This window comes from Solanum stenotomum, chromosome 10 (genome assembly GCF_019186545.1).
Source record: "Solanum stenotomum isolate F172 chromosome 10, ASM1918654v1, whole genome shotgun sequence".
Lineage (NCBI taxonomy): Eukaryota > Viridiplantae > Streptophyta > Magnoliopsida > Solanales > Solanaceae > Solanum > Solanum stenotomum.
Window position 1 is genome coordinate 33,525,901 of NC_064291.1, and position 11,185 is coordinate 33,537,085.

The window sequence follows — 11,185 nt, forward strand, 5'->3', positions numbered from 1 at the left end:
AAAGACTTTTTAAAATAGGGTTCATGTCGAATTATGGACACAAACGACTCAATTCAAGGTTTTTAATAACCATGCGTAAAACTCGATACTTGGAACTTAACAACTTCAATGATACTACTCATTTCAAGAATACTCAACTCATAAGGTTTATGCGGAATTATGGGCATGAACTATTCAACTCAAGGGCTCAAAGATACTTCTCATCTCAATGCTGCTTGACCTATAGGGTTCATGTAAAATTATGGGCATGAATTACTCAACTCAAGGACTTCATGGGTAACATGTAATAGTCCCATGATTGGGAATATAATCTCAGAAGGGTTAGGAACTCAATACTCAAGAATTAGAACTTGAAGATACTACTCTTCTCAAAGATACTCAATTTATGGAGTTCATGCTGAATTTATGGGCATGAAAGACTCGACTCGAGGGTATAAATAACAATATGGAATTCATGTATACAACTCTTCTCATTCTCATACTTACTTGCTCAAAACTTAGTTCAAATCGATAGTTGATCTCAAAGGATTCACAATTGAACTCAAAGACTTTTTTGAACTCTACTCTTAACTTTCTGTTGAATGTGAATTATGAATTCAAGGGTTATGGTTCATGATATGAAGGGTCTCGTGATGATAAAGTAGACTCATGAATACAATATCATCACTCTCATGCTCACTTGCTTGATTCTTGAAACAAGTTATTAGAAATTGTAGAAGACTCCTCGAAAAGACTTAAAAGGGACTTTCTTAAAATGTTCGGAAGAACTCTCAAAACGTAACTATTAACTCTACCTTGAATTTGAATTATGAATTATGAATTCAAGGTTATGATCCATTTCATGAATGATTTCTAGGTGTTTAGAAATAGTTTAGAGTGATCAGAATAAAAAAGGAGTGAAGGTACACTTTAAAAAAACTCAAACAGAGCAATCAATTACAAACTGGAAGGGGCAGGCGACGTTAGCGCACTGAGTGGTACGGGGCACCAGCCCTTAAGCTACAAAAGAGGATTTGGGGCGCACAAGCTGGCGCAGGGTGCCAGGCCCCAATCCAAAAAACCCAACAAATTTTGTTTTCTTGTTTTCAGACCCTAATTCGCCTAGAATCGAATGGTTTCTTCCCCAATCACTTAGAATCAAATACTCAACGTATGTACATACTAATCGAATAAAAAAAAACCTCAACTCACTAACTCTCATATGAAGAATTCATAAAAACCCTAACAAAGCAAGATTTAGAAAGTAATTCAAAAACACTTATCAAGAGCTCATCAGGAACTTAAATCCTTAAATTTCAAAAACGAAATTATGCTGAATAAATCATGATTGGTGCGTGGGTGAACGAACCCAACATTATGGAAGATTACATACCTCTTAGGTATCAAACCCAACGAAAATCCACAACAACTCTCAAGAATCTCGACGAATGCCTTGATCCTTTCATCTTTTCTCTTCTTTTCTCTTCTTAAACTCTCAACTAAAATCCTAGGCGTATATTAGGATTATAAAATTGAACCTAATCAGTTTAGACCCCTAAAACCTTACGAAAAGGAATTAAATCTGATTGGGTAAGGAAAAGACCAAAATACCCCTCACTATTTTTGAGTAACTTTCCTTAACTTGAAAACCTGACTTCAAAAGGGAATATCTCGCTCATTCGAACTCAAAATTTAGCAAACTCAGTGGTGTTGGAATGATAATTCAAAGTCCTTTCATTTGATATATTATGGGCCACCTTATGTATCTTGTACTTAAAGTTATGGTTGTTTAAAGTTGACCCTAAACTTAGAAGAACTTAGGAATGACTTGAATGAACTCTCTCTAATTCTTTTTGGAACTTAAGGTGCTACATCTAGTGACCTTAATACTTAAGAAATTTTAAATTCGTCGGTAAACTACTACTCACAACAAAGGATGGTTCGAGTCTTAGTTCAAAAAAATTATGGGGTGTTACAGTATCCCCCATTGGGATCATTCGTCCTTGAAAGACGGCTGGACTGGGTGTAGAACGGGGTTACTCTTACTAAGGTCTGATTCTAATGGTATGCTCTTACTATATTCAAGCTTAACACAAATCCTTAGGTTCGGGTTCTATACCTCTCTATAGGGAATCTCATCCCAAGACTATTACTCTTTACCAGCACATTGGGCTCATGTCAAGAACCACCTAATGTTTAACAACTCCACATTTAAGCTTTGTACTCTAACAACTCCATGGACTCCTGCTAACCAACTCCTTCGGAACCAACTAAGGGCTCATTTAACAATTTCTCACAGTAAAACCTCATCCTCCTCATTTCTAACCTTAGATGGAATTATCACACCATCACGATAAAAACATCAACCTCCTCTTTCTAACATCACTCCATTACTAAAAGGACCTTCGAAAGGATATCTCTAATACTCTTTGGAACTCATTACTATCTTACACTCAAACACTTGACTTGATTTCTCATCTTATCATCTCCCCCTTAGGTCTAAAGCTAACACTCAAAAGCTATGGACCTATTCCACAATGACAACTCAATTATGCTATCTTGGCACACATGAAAAAAATCATTAACTTAATTGGAACATCATCTGGTAATATACCATCTCGGCACACTTCTTAATGCTCTTGTTACTCTTGTGACTTAGCCACACTTCACTGCTCTTATCTAAAGTTTAGGGTCTCTCACTTGTACCACTCATATTTTTTGCAGCTAATCATCTCAATTCCTCACCTACTCTATGTCAAGTCTTCAGATCAAATCTAATTAAAGACTAACACCATCGTCCTCATGTTGCCATTCTTTGGATCATGACACTCATCTCAAATTCAAACTTAATGTTTATTACTAAACCTGAATATCAATACAGTTGCTCGCCTACTATACTATACCTCATTACTTGATCAGTTCTATAACCTTCTGAACATCAAGACCCTCTCAAACAAATCATAAGCCTAGCTTAGGTCTATCACCTCATGAATACCTTGTGCTTCTATTCAACACATATATTTAGCCCTCTCTAACATGATGGCACATCGTCATCAACTCTATTATGGTTAAAAAGATATACTCTATCTCATCTTAACTAGAAACTCTTACTCTACCTCCTATCATGAGATCTTCACAACTCATTACTTCTTAGTCTACCCATAAGGGAAAACTTCTCATCAATAACTTACTAGGTGTATGACTATAATAACATAGCCCGCCTCATCACTATCTCCCCTTCTTGGATTACTAAACCTCTGCATAATTTCCTCTAACTCTAGGCTCTTTCACTTCTACTGCTCATGATCTCGTAACTCATGCTACCTTTTCAGGTGAAAATACTACCCAAGCTCTAAACGTACTTCCTCATAAGGATCTTAGCTGAAACAAGCTACAAGAAACTGTACTTTTAGTGGCGAGGAAAGTCGCCACAGATACCTCAAAAGTCGCCACTAAAAACCTTTAGAGGCGGCAACATGGCCGTGGCAAGTACTTCCATAACTAAATGTTAGTTGTGACGACAAAAGAGAGTTGCCACAAATAGTGCATATTGTGGCGACAAGAATCGCCACCAAAACTAAATAAAAATCCGTTCCCTGAAGTTGATAATGGGTAGGGTCGCCACTATAGACTAAGTTTTAGTGCCGACAGATGTCGCTACAGAAACCATTATACCTTCAGCAACAACTCTTGTCGCTACAAAATCCTCCGATTTAGTGGCAATCGTAGTCGCTACAGAAACAATTATACCTTCAGCAGCAACTATTGTCGCTGCTATAGCCTGCAATTTTTAGGTGGCAAATATATTGTCGCCACAGACATTGTACCTTCAATAACAAGCCTGATATTTAGTGGCAAATAAAATTGCCACTAAAACCTATTTTTTTAGCAAAAAAAAATCAAAAATATATTTTCAATTATGGCATAATTTTGAAAATCAAGATACCGATATATTTTCCATCAGCTGCATATCAATATTAGAAACATACAATATTATTATTATAGAAATCATCAAAATAACTTCTCAAATTAAATATTATAATAGTTCTTCCACAGAAAATTAAAGATATACTTCTAATATTGTACATTTATGTATTTACATATGACCAAGAAAAAGTAAAATATATTGTATCTTCACACTCCTTCTTAGGCGATTGTCCCTGATATTAAGAAAAAAACATATGATCATTCTCATAATCTAATGTTAATAGATAAAGGGGTGACCATAGTAATATTGAAATAAAAGAATGAAAAACACATTTCAGAGAGTAAAATTATTGCATTAAGAAATGCATATACTAGAGTTACTAAAGAACTTTAACAAACAGATGTTAAGGACCTATATACCTAAGGACAAATATCCTCAAGGAATTCAACAAACTATCTGGCTTTTCTATTTGTGAACTAGGTTGATTTTTTAACTACTGAGCAATGTTTTAGTTTCTCAAATAATATTTTTTAAGTTTTCAAAAGTATTTCTTTGTATGATAAAAAGTGAATAGGTAAATAGTTATGATCAACACTCATACCCAAATCTATAAAACTAATATTTTTTTTGATGACAAGGGAAACCCGCAGCCGCTACCCTTTGGGTGCGCACAGGGTAAAACCCCCGCTCCTATGCAATAGCTCGCAAACCACATAGGAGAGGTAACCCGCACTAGGCAAGCCCGGTGCGACGAGCTCGACCCAGAAGGCAAACCCCTTGCTTTCGCTAGTAAGGGGTTTCGAACTTGAGACCTCCAACATGGAAGTCCCAAGCCCAAACCACTGGGCCACCCCGAAGGGTAAATCTATAAAACTAATATTGAGGCAATAAACGCTTTTTATATGGGAAGAAAAATAATTCCAATTCACCTTCAAAGTTCCATTTTACCCAATATGTAGAAGAAATGAAGCCATATCACATACTTTGAGCCCGAGATTCCTTCAATTCAGCTAGTTATAGTAGCGAAGGCAAAGAAAACTAGTGCACTCATCAATAATTGTACAATAGAACTGAACAATACAGCAAATATAGAGATGATTATGAAAAAGAAAAGATTGTTAAGAAAGATTTGACAATCCTGAATAGATACTGAAACACAAATTTATCTTTTGTGACATAGTTGATTTAGAACGCTTTCCTAATGATGCAAAAAAGATTTAACATTCTTCTTTGTGTGTTATTATTTACTCTACTGTTACATGTGTTATAAGAGTTGGATTTGTTGATTTGTAGTGCTTAAGACTTTAAGTGTTAATCAGGTTTCATTTGATTTTTTAATTGACTAGTTCATTGAGATATCTAATCTAGGAAGCTTGAACCAACTTTTAGTATACATTCCATTTGAGAATGATGTAGAAATTGCACGCCTTACATAGTTTAATTCCGAGCCATATATTTTTGGTCTTATCATTAGAAAGGTATTTTCTTCGACCACAAGGTGCAAGTGTTGTAGCTGCCTACCCCTTCCCCTGTATCCCCTTTCCGTTCCTAAGCGAAATTATCTATCATGTTGCATATTTAAACTACTTGCTTCCACTTTGTGATTTTCTCTGTGATCATATACTAGAAGTATTCACTTTTAATCTTCACCCAATATATTTCTGCATAAAACCTGATTGTTGACCTCATATTTTTTCCTACTTTAACAATCACCAACTAAGGAGTAGTTCACAATTACAAATCCTAAAGTCCTTCTGCCTAATATAATGCAAGCACAATACCGAAGGCAACATATGTTTAATTTGGTTAAATAACAATCTACATGAACTACTTTTTTTTTTTATATATATATATATATATATATAGGAATTTAGGTAAGGTACTTATGTGCAACACTAAACTTCGACTTTCGAGTTGATTGGACATGCAATTCCTCGTCTCATTAAAGGAAGGATAGCATGTTGAACTCATCATCTATTTTGGCTGATCATTTGTTAGGGTCGACAACCTAAAGGAAGGGTAGCATGTTGAACTCATTATGGTCAAGTATGTGATTATGATCATACAAGGAAAAAGAATTAAATTTCACACGCTAAGGAAATTAGAACTAAAGCAAATTAAACACTTATGTAGAAAATAAATAGAGACAAGATTACTAATCTTAAAAGACAACCAAATGAATGGAAAATCAACTTTGAATCTCATAAAGTGAAAAGTTGAACCAAATGATTTTGAAAGATTGAACTAAGTCGAGACTCATTAGCCTTTATCCATATTTTCACAGTAAAAAGTGATGCAAATAACAAACATTTTCAAACTCAACATCATGAAGGATAGCAAAACCGATTTTCTAAAACGTAGGTGCTAGAAGCATTTGTGAACCCTTAGTAATTTGAGAGATTTATGTATGATGGAAAGGAACAACTAGGTGAAAGGCTCAAAATGTTGAACATGGTAGATTCATTTATTATTTTCAGAAGTACACATACTCTTAAAATTTAAAAAGAGTCCAGCCACTTCAACAAGAATATATACACATTGATCTGTATCAAAAAGAATATACACATATTGCTAGAAGAAAATTATGCTTCACTTAACTAACGATTGGAATGAAAATAGAATTTTAAGGTAAAAGAGGCAATGGTATATATTTTACACACGTACGACTGAAAATGAATAAACATCCATTTCCTAAAATTGAATTAAACTAGCTCATGTCAAATTTAAACAAGTAGACAATAGAACTAGAAAAATAATCGAAAATGGTACAAGCAAGAGCAGTATATGTGAACTTATTGAAACTAAGAGAACTAACCATACTTATCTAAAAGCAAAAAAAAAATCCTTTAAACTAAGGAAAGGCAAAATTTAAACATATAAGAACCAAGCAATGAAAGAATGTAAACAAACATATATATGCTTATTTAAGCACTATAGACAAGAAATTAAAGACTACAAGCAAAAGTTACCTTGTGCAGAGCAGCGATTGGTACTAAATTGAGTCGATGAACGATTTCACCACCAGTTGACGGAAATCTCACTCAAAAGAAGAACAATAACAAAATTAGATTTTTAGGAATTCAAAACATACCCACAATTTGTAAGCTTAAAATCAGAATTCCTTAGCCTCAAATGCTTCTGTTCAAATTCCCAAAACCCTTTCCTCATAAAATTTGTACTAGTTTCGTCCTAGTGAGTGAAGAAATTTGAAAAGAAACATGAAAAAAAAAGTATTACCATTAGTGGACGATTAGGCTCTGTGATTGACGCAAATCGTCTGATTCTTATCCTAAAGTAACTCAATGAAGGAATTATGAGTACGATTTTTGTGTAAAGGATGGCTGCGCAAATCTTTGGGGGTTAGGGTTCTTTGGTTAATGAGTGTTGGTTGAAGAATGAAGGAGAGAAGAGTTTGGGCGGTTTCTTGGGCCCAATTGAGGTTAAAAAGAGGGCTGAAATTGTATTTAAAAAAAGAGTTTTATTCTGTAATGTAAAAACGTAGTTAAATTAAAAATTATTTTGCAATAAATTAAATTGATTCAAAGAAAACATCAAGACGTTCAAATATTACTATAAATTAATTAAGCTTTGTAAAATCATTATTTGCACATGTGGAATAATTATCGTAATTAAATTGCAAATAACTTTAAATTGACAATTTAAAATAGGCTAAAATATTTGTTTCAATATATATTGATTTTTAAAAATTAATAGTTAACAATAATAAAGATATATATATATATATATTATGGTATTTGCCGTATGAAATGACAAAATAGTACTAAAATATTTTGTTTTGACTATGTAAAATAAATATTTTTAACATGTTTGAAATTTAAGAAGTTTGGTCAATTAATTAAAAATATGGAGGGTCAAAATTGGGTGTTAACACATGATACGTTCAATCTCTTATTTTGTAAATCTTAAAATGATAGATTTTTTTTTATGGAATATATACTTATTGGTCAAGTATTTTTAGAAAATTGTGTCACAATTCTAAATTCTAAATTTGAAATCATACGTTTTAAAATATTTGGTTTTTCAAATCATGGTTTGAATTTAAAATTTTGTGTAGACATCATAAACAAATGTTGATTTCAAATCAAAACTAAAAATTCATATAACAAGCAAAATTAATAAAATAATTATTTACAATAGTTAATAAAATTCGAATTTATATACTACGTACACAGATAATAAGCAAACGATTTTTTAGCGACATCAAAGGCTGCCACAAAATTATCTTCCTATTTAGTGGCGACTTGGTCTGTACGAAAGGAACATTAGTAGCGATTGTTTATCGGTCGCCAGAAATAGTTTTTCAATAGCATGCTATCACAAAGATAAATATATATTTTGTGGCGACTTCAGTATAGTCGCTACTAATAATGACATTATTTATGGTGACTTTTAGGGTCGTCACTAACACTAGCATATTCTGTGGCAACCGTATTAAGTCGCCACAAAAAGTCTAATTTTACTGGCAACAACATATGTCGCCACTAAAGGTCGCTGCAATAAGTCAGATTTCTTATAGTGAAGGCTTAAGGAAAAGAGTACAACTCACTTTTAGCTCAAACACATGATTCATATAATTATAGGTACATTCCTCTGAAACTCAACACTTAACTCTATCATGGGCTTCTCTCAAGCTCAGCTCCTCTGGAGTCTCATGACTTCCTCAAGACTCTTGCTAAGAACAACTCATCGATAAAGGACTGACATTTCTGTTCCACCACCTTTAGTATGAGGGGTAGTCGAATGAATATGAGAAACACACGAGTATGAATAAATCTCTATGACATAGCTCTATTGCACGATTAAGAGTATAAAAGAATGGAAACTTTTCTTAAATGTCTGTAGTCCCTCATTTATAGAAGTGGGCCCCTCACAACTACAAATAAGATCCTATCGACACGACTTCATAGACACCTTAGGACACTTGAACTTTATGTTCTGATACCAAGTTTGTCACGACCCGAGCCTACACCCTGGACGTGGCCGACACTCGAGAACCATTTATGGTCCCCAAGCACACCCTCATTCTGACTGACTACAAATGGACGACTAACTCAAGCATACAAAAGTTTAAAACAAAATAAAATAGTATAATCAACTCACCAGAAATAGAAAACTCAAGTCTTTAAAATATTTAACAAAATAAATGAAACAGACTTCTCAACTGTATTGTCTATCTATGAAGCCTCTTCTATTACAGAAGGATATCGGGACAAGACCCTCCACATCTCAAAACTACTAACTGTAAGATAAAAGTGAAGTCCTCCGGAATAAAAGAAGGCTCACCAAAGCTGACTGGAATATCACCTGCCTCAACGGAACGCCTGTTGATGATCCTGAATACATATATTATCATCATGAAACGATGCAGGCCAAATGACTTAGTATGTGGAATGTACGAGCATGTAAGGGGAATTCTACAGCATAAACATAAGCTTGAACTTGAAAAAAAGGAACATACTTACCTCTTCTCAACTCACTCAACCAAACTCAACTCAAGAAGAACATACTCAACTCAAAGATTAGATACTCAACTCAAAGATATGATACTCAACTCAAAGATTAGATACTTAACTCAAAGATATGATACTCAACTCAAGATAAAGCAACAACAAAAGGGGTGATATATGGAAAGCTTTTAAAACAATACATAGCAGCTCAATGTATTGAAGAATACTATAATAACTCAATTTGTATATAAAAATATAATATAACTCTGTGGGAGTTTCTCTAACCGACAACTATCACTATGAGCTATGTGATGATACATTGTCTCGTCCACGCTGCCAGAACTGTCCTATACATTGCCGTGGTATAGAACCTCTCAACTAAGTGGATCCACTAATCTTTGCTAATAAGCAAATAAGGAATCATCTAAAAAGTATGACCCTTTCTACCCACGTTGGCTACATGGTTTATGGGGTATGTGAGTTTTCTGAACTCCCCCCAATATCGGTGTTCAATACTACTACCAAAATATAACTAGCTCATATGTTTAAAAACTTAACTCTTTATGTGGTTTGATATTATTACTCAAATATCTCTAAAAAGAGATGTTACTCAAACTGCTCAAAACTCTATTGGAAATCTCAATTTCCTCTCGTCTTAAATGTGAAAACATTTACTCTTGAGAATACTTAGTTTCCATATATAATTTTTAAGAAAATGAACTCAACTCTACTCTTCCTCAAACTCATATGCTCAAGTCTTAAAACAAGTTTTAAAACAATTTATAAAAAGACTTCTTAAAATAGGGTTCATGTCGAATTATGGACGCAAACGACTCAATTCAAGGTTTTTAATAACCATGCGTAAAACTCGATACTTGGAACTTAACAACTTCAATGATACTACTCATTCCAAGAATACTCAACTTATAAGGTTCATGCGGAATTATGGGCATGAACTATTCAACTCAAGGGCTCAAAGATACTTTTCATCTCAATGCTGCTCGACCTATAGGGTTCATGCAAAATTATGGGCATGAATTACTCAACTCAAGGACTTCATGGGTAACATGTAATAGTCCTATGATTGGGAATATAATCTCAAAAGGGTTAGGAACTCAATACTCAAGAATTAGAACTTGAAGATACTACTCCTCTCAAATATACTCAATTTATGGAGTTCATGCTGAATTTATGGGCATGAACGACTCGACTTGAGGGTCTAAATAAAAGTATGGAATTCGTTTATACGACTCTTCTCATTCTTATACTTACTTGCTCAAAACTTCAAATTGATAGTTGATAGCAATGGATTCACAATAGAACTCAAAGACTTTCTTGAACTCTACTCTTAACTCTCTCTTGAATGTAAATTATCAATTCAAGAGTTATGGTTCATGATACAAAGGGTCTCGTGATGATAAAGTAGAATCATGAATACATTGTCATCACTCTCATGCTCACTTGCTTGCATATGGAAACAAGTTATTAGAAATTGTAGAAGACTCCCAGAAAAGACTCAAAAGGGACTTTCTTAAAATGTTCGAAAGAACTCTAAAAACTTAATTCTTAAATCTATCTTGAATTTGAATTATGAATTCAAGGTTATGCTCCATGTCATGAATGATTTCTAGGTGTTTAGAAGTAGTTTAGAGTGATAAGAATAAAAAAGGAGTGAAGCTACACTTTAAAAGAACTCAAACAGAGCAATCGACTGCAAACTGGACGGGGTAGGCGACCCTAGCGCATTGAGTGGTGTGGGTAGCCAGCCCTTAAACTATATAAGAGGATTTGGGGCGCACTGGCTGGTGCA

General features: G+C 34.0%; 1 long non-coding RNA gene across 1 annotated transcript; it reads right to left on the minus strand.

Annotated features, from left to right (window-relative positions):
* Positions 1-3,942: 3,942 nt before the first annotated feature.
* LOC125842070 (uncharacterized) lies at positions 3,943-7,328 on the minus strand. Its single transcript, XR_007443863.1, has 3 exons — positions 7,145-7,328; positions 6,877-6,947; positions 3,943-4,139 (listed from the first exon to the last, which is right to left on the minus strand). It is a non-coding gene; the product is annotated as an uncharacterized LOC125842070 (long non-coding RNA).
* Between the last annotated feature and the right edge of the window lie 3,857 nt (positions 7,329-11,185).